General features: G+C 48.3%; 1 long non-coding RNA gene across 1 annotated transcript in view; it reads left to right on the top strand.

Moving 5' to 3' along the window:
• Positions 1-844: 844 nt before the first annotated feature.
• The window catches only part of LOC142000838 (uncharacterized), a 72,575-nt gene continuing 55,332 nt past the window's right edge, over positions 845-18,087 (top strand). Inside the window, exon 1 of the long non-coding RNA XR_012642331.1 lies at positions 845-976. This is a non-coding gene — a long non-coding RNA (uncharacterized LOC142000838). The remainder of the gene's footprint in view (positions 977-18,087) is intronic.

Consider the following 18,087-nt stretch of genomic DNA (forward strand, 5'->3'; position numbering starts at 1 on the left):
TAAAATTGTTATTATCTGATGGTGACCATTCCCCAGATTCTGAATCTTTCTGTCTTTTAATTTGCCACTCCCTTATTCTGAAACTAGAGTCACTGTTTGGGTAGGACCTACACAAACAACGTATGGCATTCTTGTGCACTTTTTATTAATAACACTAATTTACTGTATAAAACTCTTCCCATTAAAGTCCTCTCTTTGCTGGTTCTGCAGTGATCAGTAACATTAATTTCCCATAGTGCTGTGCTGCTGATAATTAATCAACAATAGTGGGGCACCAGCTAGGACGTAAATCATAGAAAATCACACTGGTTCATTGTCTGTCTTGAAACATAAGGCAAACGTGAATTTAAAGGGCAAAACTGGCTGGAAAACTCCAGAGCTTCCAAGAGGGTATTTTAAAAAAATCTAAACTAAAAAATAATTATAATATGCCAGTGTCTCTTCCTTTTATTCCCCCACTTTTTTTGTCCCACCAGTGAATCCTGCCCTTCCTCTCCCTCTGTCTCCTGCTTTCATCCTACCCTCATTTGTCCTTCCTTGCCTTGCACACTTAGAATACTCTCTCTCCCACAGTGTGAAATGCATCCCTGTGCAAAGGGGCCAGTGCAAAGGTTGTGCACAACGTAAGTTTCACTTAAACTTGGAGTCGGATTTTCTTCCTCTGTGTCCTGTATAGCACCATGTGTACAGTCAGCCCTGAAGAGACTCTTAATGATTGTCACCTGGTGCCTGTATGCTATTGATCTGATGCACCCTTTGCAAATGATCCCCATGGCTGAGCTGGTGTCTGTCTCGCATTGCAGGCCGTGAATCTCCTGGATGCGCAGCTCCTGTACAAGTGGAAGAGATCCAGGCAGTGTCAGGAACTAAAGGGATGCTCAGCTCTCAGTTGAGATGTGGCAACAAGACTCAGAAAAGCCTTTCTCCTTGGCTATCTCTATAAGAACTGCCATGCACTGCCCAGGATTCTTGGTGGGTAAGTGTAACTTGAAAGCACTGATGTGGACAAGAATTTCCAGACAAAGGGAGGAAGGAGTAAGTTAGACAGAGGTGCTGTGGGTACCACTAGCCATGAGGAGGCTGCCCACTCTGCCATGGGCATGACATTACCCCAGCCAACACAAGCTGACTGCAGCAGTGCCATGTCCCTTTTCACGCTGTGACAGTAGTAAAGTGGTCATGATAGAGTTTAGTGGGTTACCCATAGTATTATGGCATGGATCATGGTATTATGGGATGGAGCGTGGCTCCACTATCCTGCCATTCTTTACCTCCTGTTTTAGTCAGTGAGGGTCCCCCCCCCCGACCCCACTGTTGTAATACAGTTAAATAAAGCAGCAAGTTCCCAGCCTGCAGTCTAGTGAGTAGACTTATTTTTGTTGTCACTTTACCAGTGACACTGTGAAACTCAGTGCTCCCCGAGATGACATTATGGGAGTGGAAAGAAGGCTAACACGGGCTGGGATGGCTCTCAGGGGTTGCAGGTCTTGGGGCACCTGTGTGAGGAGTTTGCATGCTAAGTACAGTTTTAGACCTGCATATATATATATATATATATATATATATATATATACATATATATATATGTATAATGAGTTGCTAAAGCAATTGCCTTAGTGTGTCAATAAAATTCCAGCCTGGATAATCCATGCTTAGGCTATACAAATGTCTGGGTATTCCACCAAGTGCAAGGGCAACAAGGATTTCTAAGTCTATATGGGCCTTTGAAACTATGTGGATTGGTGACTGCTAGCCTTGGTGTCCATACGACTTATTGGTCTGAAGCAGTGGCCCCTAATATGGCCCACAGACCACCACCATGTAGCTGTGTCTGGCCTCAGACTGAATATATAGGTTCAGAGTATAGTCCTACTGTGTAAGCCCTCATCTTGATCCAGGCCGCAGCATCTCAGATTGGCATGGGGTGTCACATGCTGGGATGTGTCACCTCTGTGTTACAGTGATGTATGCCCTCATAGTATATCAGTGTGTTTGCCTTTTATGAAAATGTTGGAACTTGCCAGTGTACACATTAGTTGGGCAAAGTTGGGACATGGCTAACCTTTCCCTGTGCCTTTTGCTGTTAGGGCTGATGTGAAATGCAATGTCTGTGCTGATTGAACTGGGAGAATATGCTTTTAGGTACCAGGTGAGGCCTGACAGCAAAAAATGTCAAATAAAAAGAGTTAGAACATGAATTCATAAAGCAGACCATGTGGATCAGCACTGGAAGGGGGAAGAGAGTGAGGAATATACTGTGCACGAAAAGTGCTGCCATGTTACTTTGTTAACACAATGGAACTGGGTCTGGTGAGTTTGGATCTAAAGAAACTGTATCTTTAGTGCAGTGGACCGAAAATTGAGTCCTGGATGGCTTTGCGATGTACAGGTAGCAGCTAGTAACAATAACTGGTGATATGCTGTATAGCCCCTTGTTCATCCTTCCATCTCAATGTGTGTTATGTAGGAGGAAAAGTATCATCCTCCTCATTTTACAGACCAGAGACTGGGACACAGAAAAGAGAAGTGACTTCAGTGAGTCAGAGCTGGAGATTGCAGGCAGGTCTCTGACTTTTAGCCTAGAGTACAGCTGTCCCTTCATGTCCAGTTATGGGGAACCATCTGCCTTGTGTAAAGATGGCATGTGAGCTGCAAGAGGGATTCTCTTTCCATGGGCACTTGGGTTTTGAGCTGAATCCAGAGAAAGGAATGAGTGTTTCTATCTCCCCAGCTTCATCGTCAGGTGACATTAGAACTGAGGGGGTGAGAGCCCTGGGTCTGAGCCCTGGAAGAGGGCAAGGGATGGAGTATGATTTGGGTACCACACCCTGCTTCTTCAGTGGGTCTTAGGTACCCTCTCATGCTAAGTTACTAATGACTGAGAACTGGAAATCTCCACTGATCGGTATGGGCTGGTTCCCTATCCGCTGAAGAGGAGGGGGTTGGAGAGAAGGGGGATGAAGGGGCATTGAGTGTTTGGTTTGACAGTAAAGGGAAAGAGAATCGCCTGTGTCAAATGGGTCTGGTCTCTTTAGTCTGCGGTGAAGCAATGACCTTCAGGAAGAGATTTCAAACAAGCAGGCCAGCCAAGGCTTGCTCCTGCAGTTGTGATTCCCAACTCCTCTTTCCTGAGGTGGCCATGAGGGGCACTGCAGGGTAAGTAATGGCGGCGGCAGCCCCGATTCCGATGTCAGAAGCTGGGGTTTGGTGTCACAGAACACTGTGGGGCATCAGCAGGGACGGCTGACAGCACAGAAAGTGCCGGTTACTTCAGTTATTTACACTGTGCATTAGGAACAGGGATGGTGCTGCTAACGATACCGAGGAAGCCCTAGGCATTGAATGCTTAAGAAGGTTGTTGCTGTGGGGCTGTTGAGACACCTGCGTATAGGCACAAATCCCCATAACTGGGAAGACCTGAAGTGGGTGCCTCTATATAGGTGTGTGCATGGGGGGTCGAGTGTATGACCACGTGTAGATGAGGCAACACTGTCTAGAAGTTAGAGCTGGGGAATGGGAATCAGGAGCTTTGGGTTTATTACCACCTCTGCTATTGACTCATTATTTGCATTGCCTTGGGTGAGTCATTTAAACTTTATTTGATGCACTTTTCCTATCTGTAAAATGGGGCTGGCCTCACCTACCTCCCGACCAAAGGATAAATTAGTTTGTTTGTCAAACACTAAGCAGATATAAAGTGCTATACAAGTTCTTGCTGCTGTTAGGATGTATTTGTGTGCTTGTCTTGCTACACCTAGAATCCAAGGGTCTTGGATCTCCACCCAGACCCCCAGACTTTGTTCACTATAGTCATTCCTATTTCCCTATTCTAGTCTTGAGATGAAAATAACAGAGCCAATCACATCCCAATAACTGCCCTGTAATAACTGAAAATACAAATGCGTGAGAGAACATGCATGTCTCCAGGAATGAGGACGTGTGTATTTGCATGCGTCGATATGTGGGTGTGTATGCTTGTGTGTGCATGCATGTTAAAGTGTGTGTGTGTGTGTGTACTGTGTATACGTGCATGCTTGGCACTGCCTGCATATGGGGGCGCATTTGTACACATGCTCGCATATGTACATGCATTTGTGTCTCTGCATGTGTTTGTTCAGCCTCATATACATATGCATGAGTGCATGTCCCTGTGTCGACAGGAAAGCCCACTTTACAAACTGTGAGTGAAACCACAAGTATAAGGGAGGGCGCGCTATGCTCCCATGTATGTGCTTCAGTTTAATTTAGAATTCCAAAAATGGAAATGCTGCATATTTGTAAATATTGACACTTTGCTGTCAGAATCTCTAGTGTGTTGGTGCCGCGGAGTGACATTTTCTCTTTCAAACGTCATCTAGGTTGAAGGGGGTAGTCAGTTGGTTAATGTGATTTTAATGAGAGCTCTTCTGAGACAAGGTGCTATTAGCTGCACCTGCTTCATCTTACCTGTAAGGTGTAGAATAAATATCTTACGGTATTTGAGATTCAATGCACTGGGCAGGTAGTGGACGTGCAGAAGAATTCAGACTGGCACTTTTGAACAGAACCCAGGATGCTGGGTCTTTAATTTATCATTTGACAGACTGATCTAATTGCTAATGTCATAGACCTATTTGAGCTAGCAGTAATATTGAACAGACACACACCTATAGTACAGAGATACCCCTGGGGAGTGCACACCTGTGATTAACCTAACTGTCCTGTGGGGGTCATCATAACTCCAGAAAAGACAGTGGGTCAAATCCAGTCCCAGGGTAAGCAGACCCAAGTCCAACTGCTGGCAATGGGATCTGAGTCTACTTTATACCAGGGCTGAAATTTAGCCCGTTATCTGAAATAAATATTTATCTGGCGGTAAAGAGAAAACCATCTTTAAGGGCTGATGAATATTAAAATATCCCAGTATATTGCTTCACTTGAAAATCTGGATTCCCTGAGGATGCCTGAATTAACCATACCGTTTGTCATCTGCAACACAAACCAACCACAAGTTGAAGGTATCATGAGGCATCCCAATCGTGGGCCATGAGTGTCAATGTGTTCCTTCTCCATCTTGCAGAGATTAAGAGTTTGTCTCTCTGTACACATCCCCGGGAGGTCTTGGCATGTCTGTCTGCCATCATTGGCCCCTATTCTGTCATCAGTCTAAGCGGTCTTTTCCCCTCACACCACAACATGTTGACTTTCTGGCTTCTCTTCACCTTGCGTTTGCTCTCTTCTTGCCAGTTTGTCGTCCAGGGGCACTATTTGTTTTAATCTTCATAGGAAAACTTGCCTCTGGTCAAGTGACTCTGGCACCCTCAATTCTGTATGGGCTGATACAGTGCCGAGTCTGTCAATGTCAGAAAATCATGCAAAGAGGTGAATCTCTCTCCACTTTTCCCAACCAGTTCAAAGGTTACTCTTAGGCTTAGTAACAATTTACACATTGTTTGGTTTAACAGGCTGGGTTCTGAGAGTTTCCATCCAGCCATGTGCTGGCATTTGTGTATTTGCATTTTTTTTTATTTTTTATTTTTTTTATTTTTGAGCATGGGAGTGGAGGGGACACACAATTACTTCTGCAGCTGCTAGTAGTGTCACAAGGACCTTACTTATCAGGAACCATGAGATGCCTTGGTCCTGGTGTGTCTGTTTCCCTTCATCATCCTGCAGACCAAGGGTTCTTCCAAGTTTTCCCCCTGGCAGAAAAATCACCCAAAGCAGCTGAAAACCAAACGGAAAACTAAGCTTGTCTGAGACATGTAATCTTCCTGAAACGAGTCAGGACATGGGCTAGAGAGAGAGACCCGAAGAACCGCTCAAGCCCTCAGTTGAAGGGACCTGCATAAAATCAGTAGACACCAAATTTCTCCACGTTTTAGCTGTGACTATTGAAAACTCCAGTCAAGGAGTTTAACTCATGTGTCCAGCTCCGTAAAGGACACCCTCACTCTGTCTGTCCTCTTTCAGATGGGGCCATAAAAGAGCTTAGCTCCTCCCAGGCAGTCCTGAGTATGCTCCCATGCCCTCTGCTGCAGGCCCAGGGGCAAAGGGCTAAACTGGATCCTCTTAGGGTGTCTTTACCCTACAGAAAAGATGTGTTCTGAACCTGGGTTAGCTGACTCCGGTTAAATCAGCAGTGAAGACAGAGCAACTCAGTTTTTAACTCAGGTTAGTAGCTTGAGTCAACCCCAGGCTGCCCTATAGGCTTGAACTTGAACTGCTAACCCAAGTTGTTGCTTCTTCAATGCTATTTTAACTCACATTAGCTATCCCAAGTTAAGAACACACTTCTTTTTTTTTTTTTTTTTTGCACTGTAGGCATACCCTGTGTGTCCTTTCCCCCGTCTCTCCATGTGCTAGTACTGTACAGAGCCAAGCCAGAAGCCAATGGCCCACTGGGGTTATAGCAGTGCTGGGCAAGCCCACAGTTTGTAGTGTAGTAGAAACAAACACAGATGTAAAGGGAGGAAGGGATGGTCTTGTGGTTAAGACACTGGCCAGGCCATCAGGAGACCTGTCTTCTATTCTCTGACCTGCTGTGGTGACTTTAGGCAAATGACATCCCCCCTATAAAATGAGCATAATGATAATTGCCTCCTTCAGGAGGCTGAGGTGAGGGCTATATTCATCATCACTAGTAAAATACCACAATATCCTTGTCTGGAAGGCACCTCTTCAAAAATGCCAAGTTTTAGTATTCCACCACTGCCAATATAACTGCCCAGGGCTGCAGCGCATCTGACTGGGCAGGGGAGGGTTAAAAATACAATGGAAAGGAGAGGGGGAGAAGCCCAAGCCCACCCAGGCCTGGCGCCCCAGCACAGCACTCTGTGATTAGATATTGATGGGTTAGGACCTTAGGGTAGCTTAAGGATATGCAGAGTGCTGGAGGGGGTGAGCAGAGCTTCCTTCCTGTGCCAGAGAACTTCCAGTAGGTAGAGTCGGTGCCAAGACCAGCTCCGCGTTGGCTCCTATTGCACACAATGCCTCATTGTTTGGGGGATATCACTTCATCATTTTGTCAGTACCATCGTTTACTCTCTCAGTTCTCTGGGGAGGGGGGATGTTTTACTGACTCAATGCTCCCACATACAGCTGCCTTCTTGCTTCACAGGAATCTCTCTCTCTCTCTCTCTCTCTCTCTCTCTCTCTCTCTCTCTCTCTTTTTAAAATACAAATTCAAAGTCAGGGCTGGAGATTTTTTTTTTATATATATATATTTTTTAATTGTTTCCTCCCATGCGTGATAAGAGATCAATGCCGGGTTAATGGAGCAGCCTCGCCAATCTGTGCTGGAGATGCACGGGGAGGGGGAAGAGCACAGGCTTAGCTCAGCTGCACGACACTTTCTTTGGCTTTTAATACCTTTGCTCACCCAACTGAAAAGTCCCTTTTCAAGTCACAGTGGGGCGGCAGGGGAAATGTAACTTAGGCCAAGTGTTCAAAAGCCAGGATTTGTATTTAGGCACCTAATGGAGTGAGACAAAGCTCCCCGCAGAGCTGGGATGCTTCAGTGATGAGCGCTGTGTAGAAATAACTAAGAATCTTGGGGTGGCGACTCATCTCCACCTTGCTGAGGGCGAGGTGGACTAAAGCAAACTAGCCTTTCTCTACTGCAGATCACCTCCCAAGTCCTAGCTCACATCCCAGAGGAAAAGGATTTGATGGTTTAATTCTGTTCCTTGGCAAATGCTTTCCCACACCCTGAAATCACTGGCACAGCTGACCGTCTGTGCTGAGGCAGCACCCATGCCTGGGCTGCTGGTCAGGTGTGAGGGGCATTGGCAGAGCTGTGCGTAGGGAAACCTCTATAGGCTATTAAATACCAGCATTGCCTGGCTCCAGTCATTGCTCCTGCTCTGGTTTGTCTGAAGTCTCACTGCATCCCAAAAGTTAAAGAGGAGAAATCTGTTATGATGGTAGTTGGCCTTGGGGGTGGATTTGAGCAATGCTTGCTGAATTTCTGTATGCAGTTGTTGGGACCCTTACTCTGTTACCTGTTGGTTACCAGGGATGTCTGGTGGAAGGCTAGCATTTCTTGTGTCTCTCTTGGTGGATGTAGCACGAGTCCCTTTTGAAAAGGGCACAACATTTTACCTTGGGTAGGGTGGCCATATTTCCCTATACTGAATATGGAACACCTGGTAAAATTACTCGTATTCAAGCAAGTTCAATGGCGATCAATCGTACAAATGTTCAAATTAACACCAAGTTGACTGAGCCAGCAGCAGGACCCTCCATTACTGATGTGGGGAGGCAGAAGATATGGGACAATTTACCCTTTTTTTTTTTTTTTTAAGTTGGGACACCTCCAGGAGGGCTTAAATATGGGACTGTCCCTTTAAAAATGGGATGTCTGGTCACCCTAACCTTGGAAGGGACCAGTGACTTGATACATCATTCACTAATAAATTGTCCCAAGTGAGTCAACGGGGCAGGAAACCTTCTTCCCTTTGTCTGCCATGTGCATGGACCCTGCCGAGGGAGGGCCCCTGCCCATTCATCTGACATCGGTGCAAATCCTATTGAGGGCAACAGTCTGTCTGACACCAGGGCAGATTTTTCTGAACCCCTCTCCCAAAGGCCTCTTCATACTGACGGCAGGGCTGATCTTGCTTGAGGACCCCATATCAACCTGCCATCAGTTAGACTCTGGCGGGGGGAAGCCCTCTCTGAGACCTATTCATCTGACAGTTGTGCTGACTCTCTCAAGCAGTGATGGCCACAGGGGAGTCTTGGGTGGGACTTTCATCCCGTGGGACTATGGCCCCTGGTCTCTCTCTCCTGGTTTCCAGCAGATTCCTGGGCACGCAAGCTAGGTATGGCCTGGCTCCTTCCTGAGCGGAGTGATCAAAGAGTTAATTGCCGTAGGAAGGGGAGACGGAGTTTGTTTTGGTGGTGGTGGTGGTAAGAGCTTTGATTTACTGGTCTTTAGATCCCAGCCACTGTACTTGGGCCTTAGTTCAGCTAACAGAGAAATAGCTGTGTCCAACACCCACCGCCAGCCTCTCACAAGAGTTGAGATCTCTGTTTCCTGCTCTCCCTGGTGGAAGCCTGGCATTGGAACAGCAGTAAATCTCATTGCACAGCCAGGCAGACGGTGCTCTTCTCGGGAGGCAGAGCGGGAGAGGAGTCGAACCTGGGCTATCACCTGCTTGCGGTCTCATCTATCACCTTGAATTGTGTTGCAGGATAAAATTACTCATCCAAACCTAATGATAAATTAAATCAAGGCTGGAGTAAAGAGGATTAAGGGGGGGGAGGTGGGCTCACACACACACGCGGCAGGGCGCCTGCTGCCCAGACGGTTTTAAATGCTCATTAGACACAATGAAGCCAATCACAGAGCGGCGGGGTGAAATCCCAGGGGCTCCCACATGTTTGCACAGAGACATACTGGGCCTCAGACTGGCTTCCTCCCAGCGGATGGTGTTGTCTATGCCATGCGGGGATTTGGCCCTTGGGGCGGGGGGACTCACTCATCTTTCCCACTGTGACTTGAACCTTGCCTCAGTGAGCAACACCACAAAACGGGTTTGTTCTGTGTTTGTACCGTGCCTAGCGCAACAGGGCCTGGTCCATGCCTGGGGCTGCTACATGTTACTGCCACACAAATAAATAATGGTCCTTAAATGAAATAAAAGCTGTAAATGCACTTTATTAAAAAGTATTATTCACAGACAGCTGGATACACTGGAGTTGAGGCTGAGGGTATATGTCAGTGAGCCATACAGGAGTGTTGTCGTTATCACCAAAGCAAGCTATAGGAACCCAGGAGATTCTTCAATGAATCCGTTTTACAGGACCATTGTACATGCAGTGTGGTCTAGTGGAATGAGTGTGGGACTGGGAGCCAGGACTCCTGGGTTTTCTTCCCAGCTTTATCATTGACTCACTGCATGATGCTGGGTGAGTCAGCTCTGCCTGTCTGGGCTGGCCCTCAGTTCCACCATCTGTGTTATGGGACACCGCAGACTAGATTATCATATTTATCTCTTCTGGCCTTAAAATCTATAGATCTGGTAAAGGGGCATCATAATTCTTACTGGCTGGCTCTATGGGGTGTGGCAAGGCCTCATTAGTTAAAGCCTGATAAGTGTTTCACAGATGTGAGAGGCTGTAAGTGCTAAAACCATGTAGCACTCCTAGAACGCTTTACGTGTTTGCACTTTACAAACATTAATGCCTGACCTCTTGCGCTGCCCCCGTGAGAGGAGTGAGTGGAGTTGTCCCATTTTGCAGCTGGGGATACTGAAGTACAGAGAGATGAAATGACTGTAGAAACCAGGGGTTGCCATTACCAGAGCCTCCTACTCTAATCACTAGACTGCACTGCTTTATAATCACCTGACAATGTTTTTCAACACCAACAGCCTTATAAACCCCTTCTTAATCTACAGCAGATGCTGCAAAGAGCCCGGTTATTAGCATCATAGGAAAAAACCACCCAGCCTCCCCAATAAATAAACCTAGTGTGGGTGGGTGGGGCAGGAGGTTCACCCCCAGCAAGCGGGGCATTTCTCTCTCTCTGGGTTTGGCTAAAAAAAAAAAAAAGGCAAATAAACCACAGAGGAAACGCGTCACGGTGCAAACTGTAACCAGATGGCGCGGGCAAGGGCGTGGGAGGGGAAGGGGGGGATTCTCTGAACGGAACATGCCTGTCAAAGAGGAAAACTAGAGACATACAATTATCAAAGAGACCTCTTGTTTGCTCGACGGTTTGGGTCGCCCCCGTGCCCAGGCTGCGAATCCTCCCCCGGGGCGAGAGGGCCCGGGGCGGGGGGGGGGGAGGGGGGAGACTGTCTCTGACTGAAACCGAGATTACTGGAGGCTGAGAGTGGAAAATAAAATAAAACAAATAGAGCAGGACTCCCCGGAATCAGCAGCAGCCAGCAAAACGTCTCGCTCAACTCCTTTCTTTTTCTGTTTCGCTGCCGCCTGCTAATGGAATCTATCAGGTGCCTTTTGCTTCCCTCCCACTTGCCGTTCATCCTCTGAGGTACTGGGAAATAAATCTCCAGTCCTCCTCCTGCCCCAGCTCCTCCAGGAGGGAGAGAGGCCCACCAGCGACCTGCCTGCCTGCCTCGGAAGTGCTTCATGCAGTCAGAGACAGCCTGGCCCAGTTTAGTGGGGGGGGGGGGGGGTTTCGTTAGGCATGTTTCATGTTCGCTGCACAGGAGATGTGGATCCTGTTCGTTCCCCCTGCTCCACCTCCACCTCTGCTCTCTTGCTGTCACTGCTTAAAGTTCTACCAACAGCTTGATAAGTCTCCCTTGACGCCGCTGTGCCAGCTCTCCTGTGTCCACTCCAGTGGGGATCTGGAAATGCTGAAAAGTGTCAGGGTTCCTTGTCTAGGTGTTCCTGCTCCAGCTGGAGCTCAGGCTCTGAGACCCACCCCTGGCCCCCGGATTTCAGAACCCAAACTCCAGCTCCAGCGGCAATGTTCCCCCTAATTTTTGACAGGCCGTGTGCGCAAAAAATTGCTTCTGTGCAAATTTTTGTGTGCACTGTGTTTTGCCGTGTGCGTGGGGTTTAGGATCTGTGTGCGTGCGCACACGCACACAGCATAGAGGGAACAGTGCCGAGCGGGAACATCTACGCTGCTATTTTAGCCCCGCAGCATTAGCCCAGATCAGTTGACCCGTCCTCTGAGACTCACTGCTTCGGTGGTTTTGGGGGTTTTATTTTTTTATTTGCAGTGTAGATGTCCCCGCTGAGCCCAGCCCAGTTGTTTTGTAGGGGAAAAACCTGAATTTTTTGTATGTGCCCACCTGTAATGGAGACTGAGCCAAGTGCCTGGGTGGAGGAGAACCTAAGCTAGATTTCTCTGCTCTGTGCTTGATTTCTGTCCCAATGGAGCATCCCTTCAGTCCTAGGGAGAAAGGGAGGGGCGGTAGGTGGGCTGTTCTGAGGCACTAGAAGGAGTGTGACAGAAGTACTGTGAAATGGGAAACCTTTTTGGTTTACAATTTAAATTTAGAAGAAAGCCACTTCCCCAGAGACTTAAACTCTGCTTTGAATCCCCCTCCCCAGGCCTGGGGCTTTACCAAACGGGGAAACTCCACAAACACGCCCACCATAATATATCTTCAGCAAAGGCTCAGTGTGTGTGTGGGGGGAAATGTTCTCTTCTTCCACTCCCTTTTTAAAAAAATTTGATTATGTCAAGGCATTGAGCCCTGAGGGTGAGTTTCTGGGGGGTCAGAAGTGAAGATGACTTTAAGATGGCCCCATTTGGGGGAACTCGATCAACTGCCAAAAATGGACAGTTAGAAGCTTGTCCTCAGATCAGATGTTCTGTGTGCGTGTGTGTGTGCGCGCGTGCATGCACGTGTAATCCCAGTATCAACAGGTAATAGACAAGTCAGTACAGCAGGGATGCTGATTTTCAAATAAATCTCTCTTGAGACTATTTGGTTCCCCCATATCGCTTGGCAGTGGCTTCCCCATGAGGTTTTAGGGAATGACTCTGCTAATAATATGTCACAAATAACACTACAAATATTAACCTCTGTGGTTCCCTTTAGGCAGGAATTATGATAATTCCCATTTTAGATGGGGAAACTGAGACACCGAGCGGTGAAGTGACTTGCCCAAGGCCATGCAGTGAGTTGGTGTTAGAACTGGGATTAGAGTTCAGGAGTTCTTGACTATCAAGCCTGTGCTCAAACCCTGAGACCATTTTCTCTTTCTTTTTCCTTCCTTTCCTATCCCAACCCCATAACACCCAAGCCATCTGGTCTCTGGATGAAGTGCAATCCCAAAGCAAGAAGCTTTGGGGAATTACTTAAATAAAAAAAAAAGGGGGGGGATCTTTTTAGGTTTTGTTACAACGTTAGCTCAAGTTAAAAGGCGCAGGAGCGTTTGAGGGTGTGAACTCTGTGTGGGTGTGTGTGTGTTGGAGAAGGTTGACAATGAGTGTGGTGAGATCACCATTCTTTAGGATTTGAGGGGAAGGGGAAAAATGAATCCCCCAATAAGGAGGAGAGAGCAAGCAATGTCTTCCTCTGCCTCCTGCCAAGAGCCCTTCTCTCTGGTGGTTTATATCGCCTCTAGAAGAAGGAGGGCTGCCTGTCTCAGCTCTGGCTGTTCAGCAGGCCTCTTGGCTGACAAAGGAATCCTAGCAGGAAATTGGCTATGATCCACCAGGCTCAGCTATGTCAGATCAGACTGACTTCATGGACCTGGGTTCTGGCAGGGCCTTTGGCTGAGACAGTGGTGGCCAGCTCTGCAGAGCGGGACTGTTTGCGCGAGAGGAGACGGGAGAAGATAAGGGTGGCCGGGCACGTATGGGCGGTGGGGAGCAGTGGCATGCGTGATGGGGAAAGACAGGGTATGTGTGGAAAGAGGGCAGATTGGTGGGTGGGCAGTCAGGGAAGAGACTGTGAGAGAGCAGGTAGATTAGGGTGGGAGAGGGAAGAAAAGGGGGGATGTAGGTGTCTGAGGGCCTAGGATAGGGTAGCTGGTGTGAGGGTGAGGAGGGAGTGAGGTGGTGAATGGAGGGTGGATTGGGAGTGTGCATGGAGCAGCTAGAGTAGGTGTATGAGGTGGATTTAGTGTGTGCACAAGAGAAGGTGGAGGAGATGGGGGGCAGAGGAGGTCACATGCAGGTGGAGGAGGAAGATGGGTTGCACTGAAAGTATAAGGGGGAAAACAGGGTGCAGGGGTAAGAGTGGGGGGCATGGTAGGGCAACAAGGTGGGGAGCATGGAGGGAATGTAAGGGTGAGAGGTGGGGTACATGGGGATGTGAGATAGGATAGCTCGGGGGTATGGCAGTAGGGCTACAAAGGGGGGGTATGTGGGGTCATGGTAGGAGTGTGAGGTGGGTCATGGCATACTTGAGGGTATGGTGGGGGCATGAAGGTGAATGTGTGGGATGGGGAACGAAGATTGTTGGTAGATTTAAAGAGGGTAACCGTGAATGCCGTGTGGGGGGGGGGAGAGGGAGAGGATCAGTGATGGGCTCACGCCGTACTTTAGCAATGCTGGAAGCCCAGAGTGCCAGCCTGCCTGTGCAGCTAATGCAGCTCCAGATTGGGGGGGGTTGCCCCTTGGGTAGAATGAAGTTATGCATGTTCCACCCACGGAGCCTTTTGGGAGAGAGTTGCTGCCAGGCAGACATGCTTCGCCAGCCAGACTGAAAAGGGAAGGGTAGAAAATACAAATAAAAATCAGTCTGTTTGCTCCCCTAAAGGAGAGGTGGGCATTAGGAGGCGCCCTCCCTCCAGTGACCCCTGGGTAATTAGCATGGCTATAGACAAAGGCTTATGGCTCTAAGCTTGCAAGAATATTTGCCAGTAAAATAACAAGTACATTTTCCCAGTGAATAAAATATCAGCCTGAGCATCCCCATCCTTCCTCCCCAGTGAAAGCTCCTGGCCCCAGGATGTTGGATCAGTGCGCCTGTGAGTCAGCTTCATGCTGGGGAGTGGCTCAGGGCACACAGCAGGGGCCTTGCGGGGACAGGAGAAATAAACGCTCAACTCATTCAGAGGCAGTACTGTCTGAACAGACGGGGAAGGGGGACACGGCTCACAAAAATAGCCCCCTTCCCATTGACTTCAGTGGGCACAGGATGGAGCCCATTACTGACATGCCAAAACCCGTCGGTTCATCTGTCGCACCCACCACCTGAGTACGTAAGAGCGGCCATATTCCCATCTACAGCAAGGAGGTTTGTGGGGAGCCTCAGGTCTCTCGTTCCCCAGGAGTGAGAGATGGAGCTCAGGTTTGTCAGAGAGACCAGCATGTGCTTTGCTTCTGGGTGGGGGCTGGGGAGGACGAGAGTGTCTGACTAGTGTCCAGGGGAGGGGGCTCCAGCAGGGCACCAGTGTTGCCAGGGCCCCCTTGGTGGAAACAGAGGAGGAATGTGGTTTTCCTCTGGCTATTGAACCAGCAGGAGAGCCAAGCAGCCTATAATGGTGTTTTGCCCTTCAAAAGCACTTTCCAACCAGGGATCTCAAAGACCTTTAAAAGCATGACTGACTTAAGGCCTCAAGGTGGGAGGGAGGGAAACTGAGTCAGAGAGAGAGATGAAGGGACATCCAGACTCATGTGGTGAATAGAGCCCAAGGCTGAGCTTTTCAAAGCAGCCTAAGAGATTTGGACGCCCCAGTTTCCAGTGCTTCAACCACAAGTCCATCCTCTTGAAAGAGGTCAAACACTAGAAAGGGCAGTGACGGGACCAGTGGTAGGTTTGCTTTTGCAGCTGCCGGTCATTACGTTGGGGAGTGTGCTATTTGTGGATGTTGCAAGCGGGCCATTCATCGGTGATAGACTCAGGGCAACTGATCAGATTGAATGGGACTTTCCTTGGACAACTGCTCTTGCAAAACACACAGGGCGGCGTGCCGCCAGCTTCGGGGTTACTGCATAACATTTAGTGCAGCAGGCACCTGAGCACTGAGGAAGGCTGCTCTGACACCATGGCCACCGGGCTGCCCTGCAGGGTGGCAATAGCAGTGAGCTGAACGCTGGCATCTGCTGGCCCTTTGAAGCTACAACTGGGCAGGGCTGCTAGATCAATGTATATAGTGGGGGTGCTGAGAGCCACTGAACCAAACTGTAAACCCTGTATATAAAGAAAACCACTTCAAGCCAGGAGATGCTACAGCACCCCTAGTTCCAGCACCGATGCAACTAAGGGAATTAGAATGATTCTCATCCCAGCTTTGGCACAGACTCCCCCTGTCACTTAGCCTAGCTCTGTGTTAGTTTTGCCATCTGTAAAATGGGACCAATACCAACCTCACAGGCCGGTTGTGGCTTGTGAGGATTAACTAGTGAATGTTAGGAATGCATCTCACCCAACCCCCTAAGAGCCACACATCCTTGACCTTTGGAGACATTTACATCCAGATCCAAATTCTGTGACTTGGGCCCTTCTCTGGTTAAATGTTTGCAAAGGGCTTTGAAGATATACAGTGCTACACGAGTGCCAAGTATTATCATAACCCATTAGAGATGGAAGAGACCTATTAGGTCTTCTAGTCTGTACCCCCAGCCCCAGTGAGGTTATTTGCTAGAGTATATTCTCCAGGCCATAGGCTTTCAGATTTCAAATGATAGGAGGTTATTCTTCAGTCTGATATGCCACTGTTTCCTCGTGTCCAGCTTAAATTTTCACTGTCCTTAATTTCATCCTAGTGATTTCTACCTCAACTCTTTCCCCTCTCTCCTTGAAACACAAACAGACTGCTGGTTCCTGAACCCAGTGCAATTTCCCATGCAGCAAGTAGGGTGTTTAAGTCTGAATGCCACTTGGATACATCTGTAGCCCAGCATTAGAAAGCAGCAAAACAGACCCAGACTTAGAAATCGCATCAATCCCCCTCTCCCCCCCATCCCTGGCAACCCCTCTGCAAAAGGTGGGGCTGTGGAGAGAGTGGGAATTTTAGAAGGCAGATCTGGTGAACTCCATCTCCATTTCCCAGCCCTCTGCATGGAAGCAATCCCAACAAAACGAAGATGCAGATGGTCTCACCCCTGGAGCCAACGCCTGTGTCAAGGGCCTTGGAAATGTGAGACCATACCACCAATGAAGTTCAAACAGTGCTGAATATCTGCTGTCAACGCTGCTTAAGCTCCCCCAACCTCCCTTTCCTTTTGTTGTCATTGATGAAGCTCTTTTTGGTTTTGGTTTGTTTTTTTCTAAACCCTGTTGGAGGCCTAAGGAGAAAACAATTAGAAACAATCATCCCAGTTTGGGTGGTTTTGCCAAGGGGTCAGGATAGCCTGTGCTGAGATCCCAGCTGGAGTGGGATTCTCTAGGTGGCCCGTTGCATCTCTCTATGAATGCCCTTCCCCTCTCCTGGTGTCCCCTTCACCTTCCTCCAGCACGCATGCTCATCAGGGCTTCAGTGGAAGTGTTGAATAATGGTTCTCGGGGGTCACCGGCCAAGCCCTGCAGATCACGCTCCGACATCTGACAAGCACAGAGACAAGGTTCTGAATATGTCTCCTCCTTCCTCCTCGCTCCACAGAGCCTCTGCTTATCCTGTGTGCTCTGTCACTTTTCTTATTCCTGCCTCCTCCACCTCTCTCCCCCCTGCATCTCCTTGGCCTCTCTGCTCTGTCTCTTTGTATCCACTTGGCCCCTTCAATAATGGCTCTCCATCCTCTCAATGCAAACTCTCTCACTCTGTGATGCCATCTCAGGGGCAAAATCGTAGATCTTAGCTCTCAATAAGCACCTCTGTTTTGGTTATGTGACAGGGTGGTGTGTCTGGGTCACAAGCCAGGATGCTATTCTGCAAGCACAGGACACCCAGGATGGGGAAAAGTATCATCTGAATAATCTGATTTCTGGTCTCATGAACCACCCAAGCTAGAAACAACTCTTCTACTTCATTTTCAGGTTGGGATTCTCAGCTTCCCAGTGGTGCATGGAATGAATTTCTAGCCATGTTTTGTTTATGAGAGATCATGCTTTGCATTGGTCAGTCGTCCTTCAAACCAGGAGAAGAAACAGGGCAGACAGGCCAGGATGCTTTTAGCATCCCAAGCAAGCTCGGCCAATCTGCCTCTGCTTTGCAGTGCTTGGCCACCTGCCCAGGGTGACCTGTCTGGGCCCAGAGTGACCTTTGGGACAGGCTCCAGGAAATTAGAAAACAATGAGCTGGCGGCTGGTGACATTCTGGGGCTAATATTTTTTTATTCTTGTCGTGTTAATTCACAAATCAACTTTAATTATGGACTGGGGGGAGAATGGTGTGTGCCACAGGGAGACGGGCAGGACTAAGTTGGAGGGAAGAAAGTTCTGGGCCTCTTGGGGAGGACATTGTAAAGAGCTGTGTTGCAGAAAACCAACAGGTATACATACCTTTAAAGAGCTCTGGAAGTTTTGTAAGTGAGTACCTTGCAGAGAGAACAGTTATAAAGGTTTGCCTGGCAGCAGCACTTACAGGGATGGACTTAGAATCTTTCTTTCACTCTGCCTTTCATTTGTTCTGCCTCTTTCTTTTGCAGCTTTCACTCTTTAATTATTTTGTTTGCTCTTGTTTCTGTCCCGATTTTGCAAGGAGATGGTGCAGACAACCCAACAGGGCTTCTGCACCTCTAACTTTTCTCTTTCCTTCTGTCTTGTGAAGTGATAAGTGACA

Source organism: Natator depressus, chromosome 18, assembly GCF_965152275.1.
Source record: "Natator depressus isolate rNatDep1 chromosome 18, rNatDep2.hap1, whole genome shotgun sequence".
Taxonomy (NCBI): domain Eukaryota; kingdom Metazoa; phylum Chordata; order Testudines; family Cheloniidae; genus Natator; species Natator depressus.